This window comes from Xenopus laevis, chromosome 1S, assembly GCF_017654675.1.
Source record: "Xenopus laevis strain J_2021 chromosome 1S, Xenopus_laevis_v10.1, whole genome shotgun sequence".
NCBI lineage: Eukaryota > Metazoa > Chordata > Amphibia > Anura > Pipidae > Xenopus > Xenopus laevis.
Window position 1 is genome coordinate 128,030,936 of NC_054372.1, and position 15,317 is coordinate 128,046,252.

Consider the following 15,317-nt stretch of genomic DNA (forward strand, 5'->3'; position numbering starts at 1 on the left):
GTAAGGACCTTATCCGCAACCCAGACTCGCTGACCATCAAGAATCAGGAAGTGCTGTCATTGTAAACCGGAAGGGACAGCATCAGAAGTAGACGTGATCAGAAAAAAAGAAGTATAATCGCTACTGAGAATACCCACGGCCCGACCCTCAGAACCGCCGACCCGCGTTTATACACGCACCCGAAACTTCTACCAGAAACCCGCAGGGTACCGCAGGTTTTTGCAGATAACCCGTGGGTACCCGACCTGCTGCAGGACTCTGGCAACTGGGTAGATTAAATCTCGTTTTTTTTGCACAAAAAATTCCAGATAAATTCAAGGTTCAGTAAATAACCCCCTAATTGTTGTGAATTAAGTTAAATTTGAACAGAATTTGATTGCTTTAAATATGCTTATAAATACAGGTGATTGCTGTTTTTAATGTCTCCAATTTACGATATTGTACTCAAAAACAGGAGGGTACTCAGAGCAGGTAATGAAAAAAAGATAATCATGGCACACCAAACATCTTATTGAAACTTCTATGCGATGCATCACTACTTCAGCCATTTCTAAGAAAGTATGAGACACTAACAATGTCATTAGCAATAGAACAGGACCAATACATGACCCTATTTACTGAAAGCCTTTGCATTGCTGTGTAAAGGTATACACACATTAGTGCCTGAAATAACTGAACAGCTGTCCTGAGAAGAATAAACTTGATAATAAGCCTAAAAAAATTAAAGACAGCAAAACATGCATGTAAATGTTGACACAATTCCAGTTACAGAAAGATATCCGTGTAAATGGCCTTTTCTTCTGCACACCAATAAATAAAAAGCAATCGAAAAGGCTTAAGTACCAGCTTGGGGGGAGGTTGTGCATGACACTTGAAACGAGTAACTAGATTTCCTTGCCACATGCAAGATATTCGAGCCTGCAAACCAGTGCAAATGAGTTTTGTCTTGACATTTTCAGGATCAGCTACAGATGACAGCTACAGACGACAGTACAGAACCAGTAATAATTTACTGGTTCTTAATATTGTATTTAAATTTGGTATCTGTTTATTCAGCATCTACAAATAAACTAACTCTTGACAATGAATGTCCAATACATAACTCCCAACATTTTGGAAATAAAAAGCTGGACAAAAAAGTTGGCGCACTATGCGTGGCAAAACCGTTTGGACCACACCCCTATTTACCATGTTCATTTTACAAAATTTGCCAGGTTATGAAAGTTTGTCTGTTTTTTTTTTCTTCAGTTATTACAGTTTTGCTAATGAAGGGGAATTGCCATTTAAGCTGTGCGTCTAACTTTTCCCAAGGGACCTGTTATCTTATAGTGTTATAATTACTTATTTGCTTATCTTGAAATTGTTACAAAAGTATCTTATCTTCTGCTGTGGCTGTTCTGGGCTCTCTGTCAAAAGCCAATTAAGTTAGAAACTTTGTTTCTTTTTCGGTCTGTTCAGTGCAGAGAAAAACGGGACTTTCTAGTACAAATGAGGGACTGTGGGTTAAAGGAAAACTATACCCCCAAAATGAATACTTAAGCAACAGATAGTTTATATCAAATTGAATGACATATTAAAGAATCTTAACAAACTGGAATATATATTTACATAAATATTGCCCTTTTACATCTCTTGCCTTGAACCACCATTTCGTGACTCTATCTGTGCTGCCTCAGAGATCACCTGACAAGAAATACTACAACACAAACTGTAACAGGAAGAAGTGTTGAAGCAAAAGGCAGAACTCTGTCTGTTAATTGGCTCATGTGACCTTACATGTGGTTTGTATGTGTGCACAGTGAATCTTACGATCTCAGGGGGCGGCCCTTATTTTTTAAAATGGCAATTTTCTATTTATGCTTACCAATGGCACATACTACTAAAAAAGTATATTATTATGATAATGGTTCATTTACATGAAGCAGGGTTTTACACATGAGTTGTTTTGCTCAGTATCTTTTAATAGAGACCTACATTGTTTGGGGGGTATAGTTTTCCTTTAAGCTGTCGAAAGAAGGACTGTCCCTCTAAAAACGGGACAGTTGGGAGGTATGCCAGTATTATGAGGTTATCATTCAAAGCCATGTTAAGAGCCAAGAACTGACTTTTTTTTATCTTCATGTATAAGACTAATAAATGTGAACTCAGTGAACTCTGTATAAGCCAGGTCCTGCCTTCCGATAAACAAAGGGCACATAGCATGATTACCAAGGCAGGCAACGTCCAGTTTGGTGGGTAGGTCACATTATCTAAAGAATCTGTAGAATACAAAGTTTTTTTGTAAAAACAATAAAAAAACTGGCTATCATTCATGCGGCCTTATTTTTCGCTATTGTGGGTTTCCTGTAATAAAAGTAACAGCTATTTATGGACGATATACAGTCGTTTCATTCTCGATTTTAATGTAAGAACAGACGCTGCTAAAGCCAGCAGCTTTTTCCTTAAAGAAACACTATACAGTAGAACCCAGACTTTAATTGCTAGGAGAGACATTTTAATTTCTGGAAATTAAAAAAAAACAAATTGTCTTTGTAGTATTACAAAAAAATTGGTGTTAATTCCATGATAACAAATGAGATTTAAGCGGCTGCAACACATTAACATGCTCTCTCTGAGATATGCAGATAAACTGCATGGGAAGCTGGAGGGTGATGCCTCCCATCCCTTCAAAGCCAACTTGCTAGTGGGAGGCATCTGATGGATCAAAACTGCAACTGTAACTTCTCTATCTGAGCCTGTAGCAGTGACTTTATTCACCAATAAGAACAAAAAATGTGCTTTGCGGTCATGACCCAGAATCTCAGTTTTTACCCATAATTCATTAGGATTATCTAAACAAACAGGTGTTGCCCCCACAGATTCATTTATATGCCCAGGTTTTTCTACACACCAATGCTTCAGATCATCATTTTGTTGGGACCACCCAACTAATACCAAAAACTTTATTTCTAAGTAATCTGAGAAAATACCAGTGGAAAATCCATCTGACACAGGACCCACATTATTAGTCATAGTGAAATCAAGGCATTTTCCTCTCGCTACCATTGTACCCGGGTGAGTGAAAGTAAAACAAAATCTTTTGTCTCATCACGAATGTTCAAGCCTTTTGATGTTAAATGCAGAAAAATTCCGTTAAACACATTCAAGTTGATTCTCATTTTAACTAACTATTTTGTTTAAAATAAACTTCAAATATATAGCTATATTATTTGTAATTTCACAGGACAATTTCAAGTTAATGCATCGAAATGCCCTATTTAGACTAGAAAAATAAACTAAACTTGGTAAATCCATTTTTGTGATGAGATTTGTGTGCTTCCAGCACTCGTTGTTCTCTCCCCCTTCCGTCAACTCAAAGCACGCACATGTGCAATTGGTAAAAACCTCCTCATTGTCTCTGAGACTTTAATTTAATTCTAGGGAATATGAGAAATGTACAGACTTGTACCAGGAGAAAAAAAAAATGCACATTCCGCTCCATGGCAGCCACCTGTCACTTCTCACATGGGCAGGTTTCAGACAGAAAACACACACAAGAATATTATAACCATAATCTATCCCATGACTCTCATGGTTAATAAAGAGATACCATTCATGTCCATTACTATTCACATGAGGTGGAGAAAAAGACAGAATTCAAAATATGCTACAAACCTTTACTGTACAAAGCATTTTCATAGCAATGCCCAGCAAACAAAGACAAATATTATTCTTTTTTTGCTATAACTTTATAAATAGGCCCTATAGCCATATTGCATCAATATCACTGGTAGAAGCTGAACTTTTACCGGAATTATGGAATGCTTAGGGCAATGTCAGACATATCCGTTTTTCACCTACATGAGTTCATCTCTCTCACGGGTAATAAAGCGTCCAAAAATACCCTGTAAAGAAACAGGAACATGAAAAAAGGTAACTTAAATATAATGTATTGTTGTGTTGCACTGGTAAAACTGGTGTGTTCAGTGTCGGACTGGCCCGGCGGGACACCGGGAAAATACCCGGTGGGCCCCGACCTTCAAGGGGCCCCGTCGGGCCAGACCCCCAATCGTAATATTTAAAAAAAAAAACGTAGCCGCGCGATGCGCTGTCTGCGCATTCTCGTCGGCACGGGTGCCATCTGCGCATGCGCGCCGGCATGGGACAACGGCAAAGGGGAGCGCGGCGCTGGTGCCGCAGCAAGGGGAGGCAGGGGCCCTGCAGCAAGGGGAGGCGGGGGCTGGGGGACTGGGGGGCCCTGGACAGCAGTCCCGGTGGGCCCCAGGCCCCCCAGTCCGACCCTGGGTGTGTTTGCTTCAGAAACTCCACAACAGTTTATGTAAAATCTGCTGTATAAGCATCTGGGGTAGCCATTCAAAGCTGAAAAAGGAGAAAAGGCACACAGCAGTTAACAGATGAGCACCGTAGTATACAATGGGATTCTTCAGAACTTATGTTATCCGTTGTGTATCCTGTGTTTAATGGCTGCCTCCATGGCTATATAGTTGTTTATATAAACTATAGTTGTGTTTCTGAAGCAGTTTTACCACTGCAGGACAACAGATCATTATATTGTCATTCATTTAAAACACTTTAATCTTTTGGAGCTATTCCTTTAACTAAAAAGAATGGGGATTACCGCATGCAATAAAATTTCTGACTTAATAGCGGGAAAATGCCATCACAATCTCTTGAGGGCAATAAAATGCCCAAATAACCAAAGACAATGTCTTAGTGTGCTTTCAATTTCAGTTAATACTGTTTTCTGCTGAAATATATACATCTTTCTAACCTGATTCTGCACAGTAATTATTCAGTGTCTGTGTAGACTCTAAAAATAAACACAATTTTGCTAGCATAGTAGAATACGTTATTAGGAAGAGATCAAGTCATTAAGTTAAAAGCTGTTTATTTGGCTCGCGATTGTGTGATGCTGACGGGGGCTCTTTGTGAAAGAGGTTTAAATCCTTTTAAATATGTTGATTTTGAAACAATAATACTGATTTGCAGTCCACAAGAAGCAGTCATTTAGTGCAGCAGCACAAGTGTTATAAGAGGGAGAATATTTTATATTTAGGAAAATTGCAACGTTAATAAAAAGCTTTTACTTTTACTTTCATTGTGTTTCGATAACCGTTCATTAACAGACTGACTCTTCAGCTTATGGTACGACTGTTTTTAATATACTAATGTGTTTTCCATGTTGATTGAAATAATAAAACACACAAAGCATTTCATCATTGCCAAAGCTGAGCAATTGTAAAGCAATATGAAGATTGTGCTTTTGGGAACAAAGAAAATAACTACTGGCTAGGAAGCTGATGCACTATCCTATTGGCCATCCAACCTGTTACTGCCAATATGGATGAGGACACTGTTCAAGTTTGAGTCTAAATCTATAATTAAGACTGTCATTGTGGCTTTTTATTTTATTAATTAAAAAAACTACAAACATTCCTCGATCCTAATGTTTAGACAAAGAACAAAACAGTAAAAGAATAAGATTAAAATAGCTCAGCTGGACTTCACACTAGTGAAACTACGCACTCGCCTTTATTCTTACAAGAGAGTACTTTATTATGATTATATACAACTCCAAAACACTGCTTCCAACAAAAGGGGGTCAGACCAAAGGTAGGTATAGTAAAAAGGTCCACTTTATTACTACCAACATCGCCTTAGCCAATAAACAGACCAAAAGAATACATGATAAAAACATTATACAAATAACATTTAAAACCACTTCAGATCACTTCCTGTTGGTAACAATAGGAAATGATGCACAGTGATTCCAGCCTTCACCAATCACTTTGACAGAGAAATGCTCAAAGAGCATTTGATCAGTTTGAACAATGAAAAACAACTACTTGAAGCTCCTTGCTAGTAGAAAACTTAGCTCAATGTTGCACAAAACCAGCAAACTTTCTTCATGTTTGAGCATGACCCTTTGGGTTGGTTTTACGGTAAAACTGCTTGTAAAAATGCTGGATAGTAAAAAAAAAAATCTTTGTATGAAGATGCTGAAATAAGTAAATATATGAAAGTTCGAATTACCCTTGCAAAATTGTTTATTGGTAAGCTTGCTTAACCGGAAACAAAAACTTTAAACAAAAGTGGTTAAAAAGCTATATTCGGAGAAATTCAACAGCTGCATTATTTTTAGCCTTTCCCTTGCAAACACGATTTTCTAAGCAATGTTACACACACAGTAGCCAATTACTACTGGCAGGTACACCTCACAGAACAAACACACCCCTGACCATGTATAGTTAAGTTAATAGAAAGAGCACATAGGGAGCGTTTCATTTAATCCCTTGAGTGACAATGTTTCCAATTTAAATATCCACCTCGATTCTTTTTTTAACAGCAATATAAATCCCTGTTACCACCTCTCCGTGGGCCGGTACATGATCAATAATCATATGTCTGAATTGTGGTAACGTAGATTTCAACTTGAGCCAATGTTTAGGAACCGGTCGGTCGGTCGGCCTTTACTGTTGCCAGAGCAATCCTTATTGCACTCCTGTGATTGTTCATACGTTCCCTGTAAGTGGTAGAAGCTTTACCCACATAATATAATCCACATTTGTATCAGCCTGATAAAGGCCCTAAGATGGGCTGAAAGGTTGGATACATTAAATGCAATAAAAATCGTTTGAACCACAGGACATTGGAGTGCAGGTCTATGTGATGGTTTATATGAATATTTGACCCTGTACCCATTCAATGCAGTTAGCCAAGTTTATGTTTTAGTACAGGCATCCTCTTGCTGCTGGACAAAGAAATACAATGCCGGACTGAAAGAAATGCTTGTGTGGGAGAGCCTTTAGTGACCTGCTGCACAGATCAAAATACTGTAATCAGCTGATATGAAATCATATGATCATATGTCAGAAGTCTGCTTTAGATGGCAGCTATTTTACATCACTGTCATGGATTTCAGATTTAAATGAAAATTACGGTTTCAAATATTCCCATACAAGTTTTCCGTATTTGAATAGTAAATGTGTTCAATTATTCAGATCATCGCAAAAGTGCGTATAATTGGTTGCTGATCTCCAGTAATCAATCATGTATTATGGTGATATCATCACAAAGGGGTGGTTCACCTTTAAGTATGTTATATAATAGCTAATTCTAAGCAACTTTTTAATTGGCCTTCATTATTTATTTTTTATAGTTTTTAAATTATTTGTCTTTTTCTGCTAACACTTTCAAATGGGGGGTCACTTACCCCATCTAAAAACAAATACTCTGTAAGCCTACAAATGTATTGTTATTGCCACTTTTTATTATTTGTCTTTCTAGTCAGACCCTCGCCTGTTCATATTCCAGTAACTTATTTGAATCAATGCATGGTTGCTAGGGTACTTTGGACCCTAGCAACCAGATTGCTGAAACTGCAAACTGGAGAGCTGCTAAATAACTCAAAAACAACAAATATTAAAAGATGAAATTACTTTCTCAGAATATCACTCTCTACATCATACTAAAAGTTAACTTAAAGGTGAACAACCCCTTTAATTATGGGTTACTGTTTTTAGGTAATCTAGCACAGCGATAGTAAATGTAGCACAATAAAACAATTTTATCACCCACTTAGTGACATCTTCATGTCCCACCATTCACACTTCACCGCATAACAGTTATCTATTTCTATCTTAATAAAGCAACTAGTAAAGGATTTATAAATCCTGGAAGGAGGAAAAGCATTTGCATTTGACACTTCTGCTACTGGTTACTATCCTTCATTTACATACCACTAGCATTTTCCACAGTGCTTTACAGAAATAATCATTTACATCTGTGCCTGCCTCAGTGGAGCTTACAATATAAGGGCAGATTTACAAACACACAGACAAATTAAAGGGGTAGTTCTCGTTTGAATTCAATTTTGGTATGATGTAGACGGTGAGTGATTGATTTTAAATGCACTACATACTTAGAATGCTAGTGTACAACTCCAGTACAATAAGGGGCCTTGACGTGGCATGTGAGCTACATATTTTGGCCAAAGTGTGGTACTAACAATAAAACTGTAGACTCACAGAAAAGCAGCTTTTTGGCTGTCAGGCTCATTATGAAAATGTGGAAAGACATATCATTCAAAAACCAAATTAAAAATCCAAGACAAATTAAAAAATTAAGAATAGGTAAAAAGAACATACTAAAAGCTCACTTAAAGGTGAACCACACCTTTAACCTGCCTGTACATTTCTGGAGTGTGGAAGTACCTGTAGGAAACCCACACAAGCATGGGGAGCCTTTACAAACTCCTTGTAGATAATGCCCTGGATAGAATCACCTAAGGGTGAAGATACACAGAGCTACTAGCAGCTACTCTGGTAGAGTCCTGCATCAGGTTGGGTACCCGCAGGTTACCTTCAAAAAAAGTGGGTACCCTGCGGGATCAGGCGTGGGTATAGCTGCGAGTAGCGGGTCGGGTTGTGGGTCTCATCTAAATTTCTTATGTTATATTGTCTATATTTTACACCTTTTAAAATTTTACAAAACTTTTTTATGTCCCCGCCCACTTTTGACGAAGACACTTCCGGTTTGCAGCAACAGCCCTTCCTGTTTAATGGTGGTTGGAGGATAAGGCAGTTGTGGGTTGGGGTCGGAAGCAGGTCAAAGTGGGTAAATATCCAGGTTGCGGTTCAGGGTTTAATAAATTGGTTCAGCGCAGGACCCTAACTTGTAGCTACAAAATACCTAGTAGCTCTGGGTGTCTATTAGGAAGGAATAACCATTCCTGTCGGATCAAAGAACAAGCATTCTCAAACAGTTCTGAAATGTTTACAATGGCTAGTCACCAGGACGTAAAATGCATTTGGATAAGTGATGTGCCCAACCCGCCCGATAGCCGCCCACGACTTCCTTTTATAGACCTGCGCCGCCCCGCCAATGACATCACTAAAGGGGTGGGACGAGCAGGCACGCAGCTATAAAACCTGAACCTGGAAGTCGGAAGCTGGCAGTGTAAGTTGGTCACCCACAAATGGGGGTGCAAAGCCGTCCCGCACATCACTGAAATGGATAGGAAAACAGGTGCAGCTTTAGTTTTTTGGGTTTTTTTTTTTTTTTAAAGAGATCATTCTGGATAAATACATTAAATATTAATAGAAACACCCAGCCTAGTAATGTACATTTTATTTTATTCATCTGCATTCAGTTTCTCTGTACAGTGATGCACATTTTACATGACAAGTGACAGCCATGTGCAAGTTTTTGTGCTATAGCACTTCAAAGCTGACAAGTCAGGAAATGAAAAATAGCCCACAGGGAATAAGCCAGACAAAATATTTCGTTTTAGAGTGTAAATTACACAAGGATCATTATTATTAATTAAGATATATTTATAATGCACCAACATATTCCACAGTGGTGCACAACAGAATCAAAAATACAAATCACATACAAAAACAATCAATATAGGAATTAACAAGGGCTAGCTAAATCAAGTTTACAATCTATGAGAAGAACATTTTTTCAGTTGTTGGCCTATTTTGATTTTGCAAACTGATATACACAATGCATAACCCTGGGTGCAGTCTAAGGGCTAGTCCACACGGGGAGATAGCGACGCGTTTGCGGTCGCGGCGACAAAGCGCCGCGACAGTCGCCGCGACCGGCGCAGGCGACAGTTTTGTATGGGCGCCTATGTAAAAACGCCTGTGCTAACCACACGAGGCGATGCGCTTTTCAACAGTCGCCTGAAAATGCCTCGCCAGGCTTTTTCAGGCGACTGTTGAAAAGCGCATCGCCTCGTGTGGTTAGCACAGGCGTTTTTACATAGGCGCCCATACAAAACTGTCGCCTGCGCCGGTCGCGGCGACTGTCGCGGCGCTTTGTCGCCGCGACCGCAAACGCGTCGCTATCTCCCCGTGTGGAATAGCCCTAAAAGAGGTTGGCAAGAGTGTAAATCCTGAAGATGTTATCCTGTTAATTAATAAATAACTTCTGAGACAATAGCTGGCAGGATAGTTTGTGTACATCGTTATTTTGCTAACAAGTATTTGCCTTAAGATTACAGATCAACCTTTTGGTGATCTAACACAAACATCTGCAGTAAAATGACATCCATTTGTATTTGCAGTGATGTTTTCAAAACATTAAAATGGCATACAAAATAATTTACAGGTAAGTGCATTTTATTTTTCTTTCTGCCATTCCTCCTTTCTAATTATCTACCCACATATGCTGTACAGGAACCTACTTTCTCATTTATATAATCCTTTAAACTGCTTTAAAACTTAAATTCTGCATTCACATGTAGCGCTACATTGAAATATAGATTACATTGAAATATAGATACATTTATGTCCTGTCCTTAATTTAAATAGCTCAGCAGGTTAAAATATAGAAGAAAGAACATAGCTAGATTTATTATTAATAATAAGGGGTGCGCCAAATTTCTCGATTTTGACAAATACCATAACCACCAGAAATGATCTGGCTGAATATCAACCAAATACGGCACCCTGCAAATAAAAATTGTGTGCTAAAGTTAAGTGACCCTAAAGTGAAGTACCCTAAAGTAAAATGATGAAAGGGTAAGGTCACACTGGGAGATTCGGGGAGATTTAGTCGCCCGGCGACTAGTCGCCTCTTCTTTGGGGCGACTAATCTCCCCGAACTGCTTTCCCCTGCCTTCCGCCTGCTAGAATGAAAAATCGCCAGCGGCATGGCACTCGCAGTGCTTCGTTTTCGAAGTTGGCCAAATTTGCCTCATGAGGAAACACATGCTAAATGTGGAGGAAGTGCTTTGGGACCTCAAACTTCAAATATCCCACTGATATAGGCCCCCAAAAAGTACATTGTATTTCTTTCTTCTGCAATTTAGGAAATGCAGGATATGTCCAGTCACTTGCCCTGAAATTAGCAGCAGCATAACTTCCAGTAGCAGCAGTCACCCAGAGAACCACCTCTGCAGGAGTCTGCAGGAGCCACACCCTTACACTTTAGCCTGAAGTGGGTGCCAGTTTAATTGTGGAACAATCAGGTCAATGGGTCAAACCATTGTGGATCAAGCAGCCTAGTTTGAACCTGAGTGGAGGTGTTTGGGGTTTTGTTTGCATTCAGCCACACAGGAACAAACACTCTCCTGTCCTATAGCCTGCATGTTGCCTCTCCCCTGTGTTCAGTGGATCATAAAGTGCACGGAGTGAATGCATGAAAAAAGCCACCGCACAGCAGAAATGCATGAAGAAACCCACATGCACAGTGTCAACCAAATCCTAAAAAAAGGGTTAGGATCTGGTGTATCCCTACTTATAATCACATCATGTGATCCCAGTGCCTAAACTTTCATGTACAGCCCCATGCTGCGGATACTAAGGAAGGAATAGGTAAACCAACACAAAACTCTGGAAACAAGGACAGCTGGAAAGAAACACTTTTGCTTAAGGAGTGCACTGGCACTGCCACAATTGGTTTTATATATTAAGTTGCTTTTAAAGCAGAAGTATATCATATTTTTTGCTGCCGGCACTGTATCATTGCATTCTGTACAGACAGCTGCTGAATACATTGAGAGAGGCACACGATTATGCTGTTCCGTGTACACCAGCCAAAGACAATATATGTATTACATACAATGTACAGAAAAACAGCATAGGTGGAAACCTGAATAGGGTATATTTTGTCTTTCACAAAAACACTATAAAAGCCACAATGGTGCAATCACAAATGCAAATAACCAGCAGAAGTATAGGGTCTATTAGTGGGCAGCGTAAAGTAACTGGACTTGCTGAGTAATCTTAGAAATGTTTTACCCCTCTTGCGGTCGAAACCCCTTGTATGAGTGGTAAAATGGTCATTTTGCAAGTCCAGTTGCTTTAAACGTATCACTTATAGATATTGTATCAGCTCTGTGCAATATGGTGGTGCTCTAAAAATACATGTTAATAATATATTCCCCTTCAAAGCATGCACAGCAACTATATATCACAGAAAAGTTGACACAAACACCTCAATGGCTGCTCCTGGATAGAAAGTGCCAGGGAGAGCAGTAAATAGTGATGCACTGGCTGCTCCTGGATACAAAGTGCCAGGGAGAGCAGTAAATAGTGATGCACTGGCTGCTCCTGGATACAAAGTGCCAGGGAGAGCAGTAAATAGTGATGCACTGGCTGCTCCTGGATACAAAGTGCCAGGGAGAGCAGTAAATAGTGATGCACTGGCTGCTCCTGGATATAAAGTGCCAGGGAGAGCAGTAAATAGTGATTCACTGGCTGCTCCTGGATATAAAGTGCCAGGGAGAGCAGTAAATAGTGATGCACTGGCTGCTCCTGGATATAAAGTGCCAGGGAGAGCAGTAAATAGTGATGCACTGGCTGCTCCTGGATATAAAGTGCCAGGGAGAGCAGTAAATAGTGATGCACTGGCTGCTCCTGGATATAAAGTGCCAGGGAGAGCAGTAAATAGTGATGCACTGGCTGCTCCTAGTTATAAAGTGCCAGGGAGAGCAGTAAATAGTGATGCACTGGCTGCTCCTGGATAATGGATATAAAGTGCCAGGGAGAGCAGTAAATAGTGATGCACTGGCTGCTCCTGGATATAAAGTGCCAGGGAGAGCAGTAAATAGTGATGCACTGGCTGCTCCTAGTTATAAAGTGCCAGGGAGAGCAGTAAATAGTGATGCACTGGCTGCTCCTGGATAATGGATATAAAGTGCCAGGGAGAGCAGTAAATAGTGATGCACTGGCTGCTCCTGGATATAAAGTGCCAGGGAGAGCAGTAAATAGTGATGCACTGGCTGCTCCTGGATATAAAGTGCCAGGGAGAGCAGTAAATAGTGATGCACTGGCTGCTCCTGGATATAAAGTGCCAGGGAGAGCAGTAAATAGTGATGCACTGGCTGCTCCTAGTTATAAAGTGCCAGGGAGAGCAGTAAATAGTGATGCACTGGCTGCTCCTGGATAATGGATATAAAGTGCCAGGGAGAGCAGTAAATAGTGATGCACTGGCTGCTCCTGGATATAAAGTGCCAGGGAGAGCAGTAAATAGTGATGCACTGGCTGCTCCTAGTTATAAAGTGCCAGGGAGAGCAGTAAATAGTGATGCACTGGCTGCTCCTGGATAATGGATATAAAGTGCCAGGGAGAGCAGTAAATAGTGATGCACTGGCTGCTCCTGGATATAAAGTGCCAGGGAGAGCAGTAAATAGTGATGCACTGGCTGCTCCTGGATATAAAGTGCCAGGGAGAGCTGTAAATAGTGATGCACTTTCTGGGGGGGGGGGGAGACAGCAGTGTGGGACACAATACAAAGCTTTTAGGGGGGGGAATGGGCAGGTGGGGGCAGTAAGTGGCGGAACAGCGAGGTCCCACTGGTTCATTTAAACAAGGGGGAGTGGGCAGTGAAAGTAACCAGACAAGTGCACTATCACATAGCAGCGATTGCGAATCACATACATAACTAACATGTCAGCGCCTCATAACTGCGCTAAGGAACGGACAGATGGAACTATAGCACATTTTCCGGCAGTGTAACGTTAGAGTATGCAGAAAGTTGTAGTATGATAAGAAACCAGAGTACAGGCTCTCCACCCCACCATGGATTCATTTTCCGCATTGCGTCCCTACACAGGGAATGGCTACAGAAGGGACAAAACCGGTACGTTCCTTACCTGTCCGGCAGTCTCCCGGGCTCACACATGCGACAGAATCGTGCGGCTGCTGCAGCTCTCCCGGTGCTCTCTCGCTTGCAGCTTTCCTAATGATCACAGAGCCGCATTGGCTGCCAGTGAGGGGGGGGGGCAGAGTGCAAAACTGGGGGAGGGGATGTAACTGGAGCTGGAGAGAAGGAGGAGGAAAATAGGAAAAACTGGATCGCCTGTTAGAAAGTGTTATATCGCCTACCTGCCCTCACTGGCAATGCAGCGTTGTCTCTCCACTCCCATTCTTCTTGCCTGTCATCTTTTACACATTGCATTAGTGGGGCCAATTTTTTTTTTTTTCATTTTATCGGAATGCTTAAAAAAGTGGGGGAAATTAAGGCAATTGTACTTGAAGAAATGTCCACGGGCATCTGCAGAAATGTTTCCAGTTAAGTCATCAGCCATCAAGCTAGTTGTTTGTCCCTAGACGTAAGTTGGCCATAGATGCAAAGATCCAATAGTGCGAATCTTCGAACGATCGGACTTCCCCATCTCCCGACCTGCCACTGACCATTCCGATCAAATAAAGTACAAAAGAACAGATCAGCCGATGTTCTGTCCCTGACAGCAATCATACGAAAGTTAAGGTGGCCATACTTTCTGCCAGATCTCGATCGGGGAAGCCCGTCGTAGGGCCCCTTAAGCTTCCCATAAACGCTACGATTCTTCTTGACGAACGACCGATTTTAGGGAAGTCCGACCAATCCTCCGAAATTATTGTGCGGTTAGTGGGATTCGAACGATCGTGCATCTTACGATTTTTTTGGCCGACATCTGTCAGGAAATTGATCGGCCAGGTCAAAAAATCTTTGTTGGTCCCAGTGCAATCTATCTATGTTTGCAGGGCCAAGCAGGGCAGCTCCCCTTTGTTTTCCTGGCAAATTGGTCTTTTTAGTTGATGGTCAATTCGTACGATCATTCTTAGAAAATTGAGGTCTCACGATGAAGATCGGATCTTTTAAAAATCTCAACATCTATGGCCAGCTATACACGAGCCAATAAGCTGCCGACTCGGTCTGTTGGCAGCTTTTATTGGCCCATGTATGGCCACAAAAGCTGGTGACAGTCTCCCACTGAAAATCTTACGATCGGCAATACATGCAGAGATATTATCGGCAGCCGACAGAAATCTTTTAACCTGCCCGATCAACTGAACGACCAATCTACGTGGGGCAAAAAATGTCGGGACACTCCACACACGGCCCGAAAATCGCACAAATTGAGGATTCGTATGATCGGAGCTTTGCGTCTATGGCCAGCTTAATAGTGGCCATACATGCTACAATTAAGATTTTTCCCACGACCATTGGCCATACAAAAGATCTTTTGTCCACTCTACTAACATTAAAGGTCATAGACGCCCATAGACGCAAAGATTTCTCTTGCCGAACGACCGATTATAGGGAAGTCCGACCAATCCTTTGAAAATTATCATGCAGTTAGTGGGATTCGAACAATCGAACATCTTACGATTTTTCAGCCGACATCTGTCAGGAAATTGATTGGCCAGGTTAAAAAATCTTTATCAGTCCCAGTGCAATCTATCTATGTTTGCAGGGCCAAGCAGGCAGCTCCCCTTTGTTTTCCTGGCAAATTGGTCTTTTTAGTTGATGGACAATTTGTACGATCGTACGATGGTTCAGAGATAATCGTGGTCTCACGATGACAATTGGATCTT

The 15,317-nt window shown here is 40.9% G+C and overlaps 1 protein-coding gene across 1 annotated transcript in view; it reads right to left on the reverse strand.

Annotated features, from left to right (window-relative positions):
* The window catches only part of sema4d.S (semaphorin 4D S homeolog), a 74,018-nt gene extending 60,274 nt beyond the window's left edge, over positions 1 to 13,744 (reverse strand). The window contains exon 1 of the mRNA XM_018243885.2: positions 13,610 to 13,744. The gene's annotated coding sequence lies outside the window, so the exon portion shown is untranslated. The remainder of the gene's footprint in view (positions 1 to 13,609) is intronic.
* Between the last annotated feature and the right edge of the window lie 1,573 nt (positions 13,745 to 15,317).